This window comes from Gavia stellata, unplaced genomic scaffold (genome assembly GCF_030936135.1).
Source record: "Gavia stellata isolate bGavSte3 unplaced genomic scaffold, bGavSte3.hap2 HAP2_SCAFFOLD_197, whole genome shotgun sequence".
NCBI classification, from domain to species: domain Eukaryota; kingdom Metazoa; phylum Chordata; class Aves; order Gaviiformes; family Gaviidae; genus Gavia; species Gavia stellata.
The window spans coordinates 21,945-32,103 of record NW_026777206.1 but is presented as its reverse complement, the minus strand read 5'-3'; the positions used below and the strand labels follow the sequence as shown (position 1 = coordinate 32,103).

Sequence of the window (10,159 nt, the reverse complement as noted above, 5' to 3'; positions counted from 1 at the left end):
GCAAAGAAATCTTGATGTAAGAAAAAACTCTACTGCAATGTGATGTTTTGCTGTGAAAAAAATGGCTTATGGATGCTTCTGTTTATGAACTTCATCCTTTATGAAACTGCTGTAAGTGAAACAGAAATTTCAATCTTGTGCTCTCCATTTTACTGTGACTACAACTGAATTTATGTTGAATTTATGATGCTGAACGTCTTGAGGTATTTGGGATCACTGAATTATTATGAAACTCTTTTGAAAATATTTGTTCCGTTTCTTTTGCAGCTGTAACACTTTCTTGCTCTATTTCCAGAATTTTCATCAGAAAAATTGAGGAAGTAGGGTAACAAGAAATAAGAACAAATCTAAACCCCTGTTTCTCCCACCCTTCCCTTCTTCCTGGGTTCAACTTCACTCCCAATTTCTCTACCTCCTCCCCCCAAGCGGCACAGGAGGACAGGGAATGGGGGCTGCGGTCAGTTCATCCCATGTTGTCTCTGTCACTCCTTCCTCCTCAGGCTCTTCCCCTGCTCCAGCATGGGGCCCCTCCCACAGCAGACAGTCCTTCACAACCTTCTCCAACACGGGTCCTTCCCACAGGCCGCAGTTCTTCACAAACTGCCCCAGCATGCGTCTTTTCCACAGGGTGCAGTCCTTCAGGAACAGACTGCTCCGGCATGGGCCCCCCACGGGGTCACAAGTCCTGCCAGCAAATCTGCTCCCACGTGGGCTCCTCTCCATGGGGCCACAGGTCCTGCCAGGAGCCTGTTCCAGCACAGGCTCTCCACAGGGTCACAGCTCCCTTGGGGCCACATCCACTTGCTTCACCGTGGACCTCCATGGGCTGCAGGGGGACAGCCTGCCTCACTCACCATGGTCTTCACCATGGGTGAGAAACTCCTCAAAAAATACACTTTCTTTAAACCAAATCCATTTAGCAGAGAAATAACTAGAAACAAGGCTTATCAAAAATCATCCAACACTCCAATAACATCAGCAAACCACAGGTTCAGGATGACATGCAAGAAACCAGTACTGCCCAGCCCGCTTCAGAAACGAGGATTCAAAATGCACACTGCCACCCACCGAGAAGATGAGGGCTCTCACCCTCCAGCAGTTTCCTCAGGCAGCAGCCCAAGCCAAGGGAAGAGCCCCCCACCACACCCCCACCACACCCCCACCACACCCAGCAAGTGCCCTCCACCGGGCCTCCATTTATACCCTACTGGAAGCTGAGCTGGGGTCGTACATGGCCGGCGGTCTAGAAACTTTCCTGGACTGAGGCGTGTCATTGGCTGAGGGCCTTGTCTGTCGACCGAAGGGCTCTGCCTTTCCTGCCCCTCAACCGAGGTGCGGACGTGACAGCCGGCACCAGTCCCTGTAAAGGCGCGAAGGTAAGGGCGCGAGCAGTAAGGACGCGGCGGTCCTAATGCCCCCGGTCTCTTTTCAGCCAAACGCTCTTTTAAGCAAGTTTCGCTGGCATGGAGGCCGGCGGCAGCGGGGGCCGGCGCCCTGCCCCGCCGGCCCGCTCCCGGGGCGGGCTCGCTGCGGGAGAGCCGCCCCCGAGGAGGGGCCCCGCCGCGGCGGTCCGGTCCCGCCGGGCCCCCGGCCCGCGCTGAGGGCGGCGGGGGGAGGGCTGGAGCCCTGCCTCGCGCGGCGGGTGGGGGCGCGGCTCGGCGCCGCGGGGGTGAGGGGGGAGCCGGCGCCCACCCCGGGGCGGTCCGGAGCACGCGGCCTCGTGAGCGGGCGTGAGGGGCTGCTGGGCTGCGGGCAGCGCTCGCCCGGAATGCCTTCCCGCTGGGGTTGGGGTCCCGTTCTTCCCCGGGGGTGGACGGCGTCTGGGAAAGGTCTTCTCCGGCGCGGAGTGGGCGGGCTGAGGAGACTCGGCTCTGGGGAGCGGCTGTTTCTGCTGCCGAAGAAACCCCCCCCCGCCCCGTGCTGGTTCTGGAGATAAAGGTATGGCACTGCCTCCTTCCCTCGGGTCGTCCCTCCGGTTTGCTCACGGGGTGGGTGCGCAGGAACGTGAAGCCCCAGTTCAAGTCCTGTGTATAAACTTAGTATTTTATTTACTACGGCTGTAGTTCTAATTGCCAGTAATCAGTTCTGAAGTATCCTTCACCCAGAGATGTTTTCGATGCTTTTTTAGTGCTGAAAATGGCTTTAAAATGTTTGAAATAGCTATCTTACCAGCTTGCGATCTGCTGGCACTGAACAGGTATGTCTAACACCACCACCCGCGCTCCTCCCCCCGCCCAACAAAGCCCACCCCACGCTGAAACTGAAGCCCATTTCTGGACCCGTTGTGTCCATTTTAAGGATGGGTCATTTTCTTCCTAGGCAAAGTGCATCCAGACGTATACCCTGTGTCACTTCACTGTTCAGCGCGCGGATTTCTTGTCAACCTCAGCTACTGAGGTCACATCCTCTGTCGGTGTTGGAATAAGAATTTCAAGTAAGACGGATTGATGCCTGCGTGCTGGTGGGATTTCATTTGGGAGATCACAGATGGCCTTCAGCTTTGAGGATCAAATTGAACCATGATTCTAAATGAGAAATAGAAGTACGTTTGTGGTGGTTTTTTCCCCCCCTTGACTAGCTTCAGTGTTTTCAAGTGAATTGGCCTCTGTAGTCCTCGTGCCTCTCTTGTCGTAGCTACGTCAAGAGGACTGCCCACGGGTGTAAGTTTAGGCGTGTGTCGGAGACTTTGCAGGATTCAAGGCAGGTTGATGAATAGCAAGGAGAGGTTTCCTTTATGAACTTGTGGCTTTTATTCTGAGCTGAATCAAAGTGATTCATGTTCATGTCTGTCTTTCAATGTTGGCAAGTGTCCCACACCTCTAATCCTGGACCAAGTGCTTTCTGGGGAGGATGGCATGGTAGGCTGGTGCTCCGTCCCTGGGAATGACTCTCAGGGGTGGTCTGGTTTTCTAGAGCTGCTGAATTCTTCTGCCAAACTCAACCCCTGCACGACTTAATTTGGTTCTGCAGAGCTGTAATCAGAGGGGTGCCTGGGTCTCTGCTGGTGGGGTGGGTGGGTGTTGAGAGCTCAGCTGTGCCTGTGATGTCTGCTTCTGCTGTGGTTCCTGGATTCACACATGGGTGAAATCTGAACACAGTCTCTGTTAAGGGCTCTTCTCAATCCATAGGCGAATGAAATGCTGAGACGGAACTACTTAACCTGAAACTGCTTTTTCTTCCAGGGAAAATGCTGTAGGAGATTAAAAGCCTTGTCATTGAGGAGCCAAAGTATTGGCGGGATGTTATCTCTATCTGCAGAAACCTTCATGGGCGTGAGGGGGGGAAAAGGCAATGTCTCTCAAGAAAACCGATTGCCTCTGAAGAGAAAATCGGAGGAAGAAACAAATCCTGCAACTAAAAGACAGCCAAACAATTGAGAGAGACTGTGTCTGAGGAATGTCGAGTGGAAGCTGGAGAGAGGGGTGTGCTACCAGAGAGAAAGAGCCATCAGGACTGCTGGACTGAAAGCAAGGCTTCCTTAAGAAGCCCCCTCCAAAAGCAGTGGAGAGAAGCCTATTGCGAATGAGCAGCTTAGCTTCAGTTTGAGAGTTTCTTGTCATTGTAGTGGAGCGATTGCCAAAAGACTTCCTTCACAGGTAGGCTAAAGGATCCATGTTTTAAAAGAATTTTGCAAAGGTGAAGGGAGATGCGTAGTTAATTTGTCATTTCAGTGGTGTGTTGTTTTAGACTAACAAACTGATGGAAGCTTTTCCTGTATTTTCTCAGAAAAACCCCTTAACCTGCATTTTCCTTAAACAAGTGGGAATACAAGGGCTGTTGTTAATTTCTGGGCACTGTTGTTACCCTGAGTCTGTTTCCAATCAGTGCTTTTCATTGTGGGTAAGTAAAGGTAAGAGGTTGAGGTAGCTGGGCTTGTGGAGTCTGAGGAGTGACCTGATAGTAGTTTACAGCTACTTAAGGGGCCCTTGCAAGGACAGTGGAGCCAGAGTCCTCTCAGTTGTGGCAGACAGTGTCAAGGAAGGCGTAAAACCCGACTTGCAGCTTGGCTGGGCTCTGGGTGGGCACTGGGGAGAACTTGTTCCCCAGGAGGGTGGTGCAGCCCTGAACCGTCTCCTGGGGGGTGGCTCTTGGTCCTTGGGAGAGAGTGGTGGTGTAGAGACCTCCAGGGGCCCTTTCCATCCAGCACTCTTCCCATCTATAGTATCTTTCTACTGTGAGGAAGATAAAAAAGGAAAAAAAGAAACCCCGTCTAGCTGCAATTTATGTAGATTTCTCTTACTTGAAGATAACAGTCGTTTGACTAGATTTTTTTTTTCCTACTGAAGCTAGTATCTTGGGAAGGTGGGACACGTGAGCCTGCCAACATGAACGTTTGCTTAAGTTTGTGCTGTGCGTTTGAACTGTCATACTCCGAAGGTGGTCAGAACTTTCTAGATGCCCTAAAAGCATTAAAATTGTGAGTTGCAGTTGTGCATTCACGGGTTTTCTCTTAGGTAATCTAGTTTACAGCCATTGGAAATATTTTGTGTGTGATATATATAATTCTAAAATGATTACAAGCTTTGTTGTACCTTGGGCAGGACTTGAACTTCAGCCTCCTGCACTCCAGCGGAGTGATGGTCATTTTGTCCTGCGGTGTGTTTGCTCTGCCCCTTGCTCGCTCGCCGTGCCCTGTTGTACCTCTTCTGGTCTTTGTAGGAATTGTTCTCCTAGGGATAAAGAGAAACTCTTTCTTTCCCCAGGTATTTATAAGGATTGTGCAGTCAAGGCTGTGATCTGTGGTTCTCTTAATTCTGTTATTTTTACTGCCTGTGACTGTTCTTCCCCCTTGCAGGAGATGGGAAGAGCCGTTGGCATAGCGCTCAGGAAGCAGTTTGGGTGGCGGGCTGATCTGTGGGACCCCGATCTAGAGGTAGTGGTGCTTGTCTGCCAGATGGCCTCTTGCTGCTTCCAGAATTGCCCCCGATCTCTTTTGTTTTGTTCTCTGCTCCTTTTGCGCTCAGGACCGTGGCCTCTCCTTGTTTGTCTTTCTGCCGCTGAATAAAACTAGAAATCATCTGGTAGCGCTGAGCAAAGCTTTTCGGTAGCCGCTGGGTGCGTGCCTTCCAGAGCACTTAAATAAATACCAGAACGGCCAGCATGGACCTGTACGTGAGGGGAGGGATCCATAGAGGTGATGTCTCAGGATCTGGCATGCTTACAAACTGCTGGGCTCTGACTCTGTTGAAAATGGAGATCACCTGAGCCCTTGGGCAGCTTGTTGAGCCTCTGCAGGGGAAGAGAGCAAGCAGCAAGGTCGCGTTCTCGAGGCACTTGAGAATGCCGTGTATGGAAGAGTCTCCTCCTAGACCCTGTCTCTGACAAGCAGCTTGCTCGAGGCACCCTCCCTGGTGCAAGCTGTGTGGAAAACTTGGAAAGAACCCCTTGCTCTTGACAAGCTGTTTCTCCATCTATCCGTATGGAAGCTGCTCTCGGCACTGATGCTGGGAGGTCTGAGGCCTCCTCTGAGTTCATCTCCTGGCTCTGGTTTTCCCAGGCTGTGCATCAAATACAGCTTTGTTGAGCCTCAAGTGGGGCTCTTGTTCTTGCTCAGATTTTTGCTCTGAAACAATTCAAGTGCTGAGGCCTGGGATTTTTCAAAGGCACCATGTTTCTCTTTGGGCTTCCTGGTGGTGGTGGTGGGGATTGCAGTCCTATAAGACCTGCTGGGGAGCTCAGTCTTCTTTTGGGATGCTCTCTATGGGACAGGGGGACAGTTTCTTTGAGCTGCCTATACTTCTGGGAGGATTACCCATGTCTGCCCTCCATCTGAAATACTGCTTAGTGGCACTCGGTTTTGGTGGGGTTTTTTTGTTTGTTTTGGGGTGGGGTTTTGTTTGTTTCTTTTTAAAAAGGATGTGTGTGTGTGTGAATAGCTGAGTGCTAGTGTACAGTGAATAATTTTCTCCTGCTTAGAGTAAATGGTTTCATAATTAAAAATATCCATTCAATGTTACAAAAATTGGTTCCCTTAAAGATTCAAGTGCTTGCTGATGGATTCCTGGCTGACAAAATCCCTTCCCAGCTTGCTTAAATATTAAATCCTCTTTGAAGTGGCATTCGGATTGTGTAGTGTGATTTCTTCCAATCAATCATAATTGTCTAAAGTGTGCATTTTTGTTCTTAAAAGCTAGGATCAGAAGTTCATAGAAACATCTTCTGTGTCTGGTTTAAAAGAGTTAAAGCTATCGTTGTGTCAGGTTGAGGGTTTCTAATGTTTCTTTCTCCTCTTGCAGATCTTTGTACATCTTGTAGATTTGTTTAGGTTGGAAAAGACCTTTAATATCATCAAGTCCAACCATAAACCTAACCCTGCTAAGTCCGCTGCTAAACTATGTCCTTAAGCGCCTCATCCACATGTCTTTGAAAAACCTCCAGGGATGGTGACTCAACCACCTCCCTGGGCAGCTTGTTCCAGTGTCTGACAACCCTTTCAGTGAACAAGTTTTTCCTAATATTCAATCTAAGCCTCCCCTGGAGCGACTTGCGGCCATTTTCTCTTGTCAGTTGGGAGAAGAGACCAGCACCCACCTCTCTGCAACCCCCTTTCGGGTAATTGTAGAGAGCAATAAGGTGTCCCCTCAGCCTCCTCTTCTCCAGGCTGAACAACCCCAGTTCCCTCAGCCGCTCCTCATAAGGCTTGTGCTCCAGACCCCTCACCAGCTTCGTTGCCTTTCTCTGGACACACTCCAGTACCTCGATGTCCTTCTTGTAGTGAGGGGCCCAAAACTGAACACAGTATTCGAGGGGCGGCCTCACCAGTGCCGAGTAGAGGGGGACAATCACTTCTCTAGTCCTGCTGTCCACACTGTTTCTGATACAGGCCAGGATGCCATTGGCCTTCTTGGCCACCTGAGCACACTGCTGGCTCATATTCAGCAGGCTGTTGGTCAACACCCCCAGGTCCTTTTCCGCCGGACAGCCTTCCAGCCACTCGTCCCCAAGCCTGTATCGTTGCAAAGGGTTGTTGTGACCCAAGTGCAGGACCCGGCACTTGGCCTTGATGAACCTCATACAGTTGGCCTCGGCCCATCGATCCAGTTTGTCCAGATCCCTCTGCAGAGCCTTCCTACCCTCGAGCAGATCAACACTCCCGCCCAACTTGGTGTCATCTGCCAACTTACAGAGAGTGCACTCGATCCCCTCGTCCAGCTCATTGATATGGCCCCAATACTGAGCCCTATGGAACACCACTTGTGACTGGCTGCCAATTGGACTGAACTCCATTCACCACAACCCTTTGGGCCTGGCCATCCAGCCAGTTTTTTACCCAGCAAAGAGTGCACCCATCCAAGCCATGTTAATGACATTCACTCTGTGGTGGGGATTCCTCTTTTTGGGTAGGCAGTCTTCTCACCAGATTTGTCTTGGCAGCATCAGAGGAGGCATAATTTCTAAATAGTCTTGCTGTCCATTGTGAGTATTTGTCTTCTGCTTTAATATTCCCCGGACTGTCACATTAGTCTTGTGGTCTGTCTGGAGCTTACCTGAGCATGTAGGCCAGACTTTGCAGTGGGTTATGGATAAAAGCAGACTGTGGTTTCTGTCTGTCTGTCTGTCTGCAGCTCTGTCCAGTTCATTTGTTCTTTCATATCCCAGGGGCTTTTCTGGGTGGTTGTAGCGTTGTGTTGTGTTGGTTTTTTGCTGTCTGCAGGCTTCCGTTGAATGAAGGGTTAAATCACTGACGGTCCCTGGCTGAGACCCTGCTGTGATACATAAAAGCTTTACTTGCATAGTTTTAATTATTTGCTGAGCAGACTTGATAATAGAATGTTTCAAGACGTATAACTCACTTCCTGGCAAGATCAAATGGGCCTTGAGGTAGCTCGTTATGCCTCCTGAGTATATCATTCATAACAGGGACTCGAGACGTTTGTGTCAAGATAAGCGCCAAAGAACTAGTTCAAACTGTCCCTTTTGTAACATTCCGAGGCCAAAGGATGGATGAGCCAATTCCATGACCATGTATGGACAACGGAAACCTGAAGTTCAACTAGCGGACAGTGTGAGGAAGACTATGAACGACCGGGTGAAAAGACCCTAACCCTAATTTTACTGCGCATGCTTCGACTATGCAAATGAATTCCGGGAACTCATCCACATAAGACCGCCCTTTTTAGAATTCTGATGAATATGTATGATTTTTCTGTATATGAACTGAGGTGCTTTGCTAACCTGTTGGAGCACTCGTGGTGGACAAATCCCCAGTGCTGCCCAGCGCTGTATTAAAGAATGCCTGCTTAATAACAAACTAGTTGTTATTGAGTCATTCATCTCGGAAAACCGTCCCGATCGCGGGCTCGGTACCGACTTCGTTGTTTCAGTTTTGGCGACCCAGATGGGACCATCTCTGTCCGGCTGCAGGAACCTCTGAGCCGGCGACTCCCTAGGCCGGCCCTGGAGAATACTCTGGAGGGACTCACCGATTCAGCGGATCCTCGCGGGGGCAGACAAGGACCTCTGGTAAGAATAAGGCATTCTTTTTGGTTTGGGGCCAGTCATTTGAAGCTGCTCATAAGTCGCGGTTCGTGAGAACCCCGCCGGGTGGCATACAATTGCATGTATGATTTGTATTAATCACTTGGTTACTACGTTGCATGGTTTGTAGTGATCATTTGGTTAGTACGGTCATTTGGTTGTGCATTTGTATTTGATTGCAGTTTACATATGTGTGTGTGATGCACACATATGTCTGATATATGCGTATTTGAAAATCTTTCATCAGCCTAAGTTGATATTTGTTACCTGGGAGTTAATAGTTGTTATTTTATCTGTGATAGTAATTGTCAGTTTTGTGTAGTGTTCGTGCCCCGACCCCTGTCCTTGTGTCCTATAAATTTAGAATGGGGAACCAACAAGGCGGAGTGTTGAAAAAGAGCCCTTTGGGCTGCATTTTAGACCACTGGAAAGATATCGGGGGACCACCTGGAGGGATTGTAAATCGTAAGACCTTAATTAAATATTGTAACCAGTGGTGGCCTTTATACAAGCTAGATGATGAAGAAAAATGGCCTTTTAATGGAACTTTAAAGTACAACACTTTGTTGCAGCTTATGTTATTTCTGCGCCGAGAAGGAAAATGGGATGAAGTGGTTTATGCAGATATGTTTTTCACTTTGCGAAATCACCCTGAATGGCAAAAAGAATGCGGAATCAATTTAGCACCCCAGGACCCTATGGTCCTGGCGATAGAAAAAGAGAACAATAAGCAAAACAGGAAGCTAAAAAGATGCTGCTCGGCTTGCAACATTGGGCAAAGATGTTTAAAGATCGGCTCACAGAATGAGAGATTAGAGGATTGCTTGCCTCCACTAGAAGGAGAAGGTGATAGAGAAGGAGATGCTGGTGCTGTTGGGGGTGAAGAATCAGAGGCAAGGGAAAGGGAAGAGATTAATGTTAAATTTTCTCCCATCATTACCAGAACTCGAAGTAAAGTGGGACCTATCATACAGGCTCCACTAAGACAGGCAATGGGAGCAGGAGGACCTGTCAGAATTAAAGTACCTTTCACTCTAGCAGATTTAGAGGGATGGCGAGCTACTGCAGGTGATTATCGGGATGATCCCGAAAAGGTTGCTAAAGGCTTTGAATTGATTGTTAAAACCCAGGACCCTGACTGGGAAGATGTGGATGCAATGTTGGATGCGGTGTTTAGTGAGTCAGAGAAGCAGATGGTTGTGAGAGCGGCTAGGACCCAGGTACAGGCTCTGGTTTTGGCTGGAACTCTGCCCGGAACAGTGGATAACCATGTTCCGATTACTAATCCCGGTTGGGACCCTAATCAGACGGGAGCCTGGAATTTGTTAGTGCGGTACAGGGAATGGATTGCTTATGGAATAAGAAATGCTGTCCCAAAATCAGTGAATTGGTCTAAATTGTATGAAATTAAACAAGATAGAAAAGAATCCCCTACTGATTTTTTGAACCGATTAAAAGAAGGAATGCAGAAATAGACCCCTTTAGACCCTACCTCTCAGGAGGGAAATGGTCATTTGATATTCCTGTTTTTGGGACAGTCGGCAGATGACATCAGGAGAAAGTTACAGAAAGTGCAAGGGACAGATATGAGAGATTTAGAGAAATTGTTGGAGGCTGCCTGGCAAGTGTATCGGAATAGGGATAGTCAGAAAGGGAGAGTAATGAGCAAAACAATTGCCAA

At 49.1% G+C, this 10,159-nt stretch overlaps 1 long non-coding RNA gene across 1 annotated transcript; it reads left to right on the top strand.

Annotated features, from left to right (window-relative positions):
* The first annotated feature begins 1,904 nt into the window (after positions 1 to 1,904).
* Positions 1,905 to 3,289, top strand: LOC132321828 (uncharacterized). The gene is made up of 3 exons (XR_009484920.1): positions 1,905 to 1,938; positions 2,320 to 2,542; positions 3,183 to 3,289. It is a non-coding gene; the product is annotated as an uncharacterized LOC132321828 (long non-coding RNA).
* Positions 3,290 to 10,159: the final 6,870 nt, after the last annotated feature.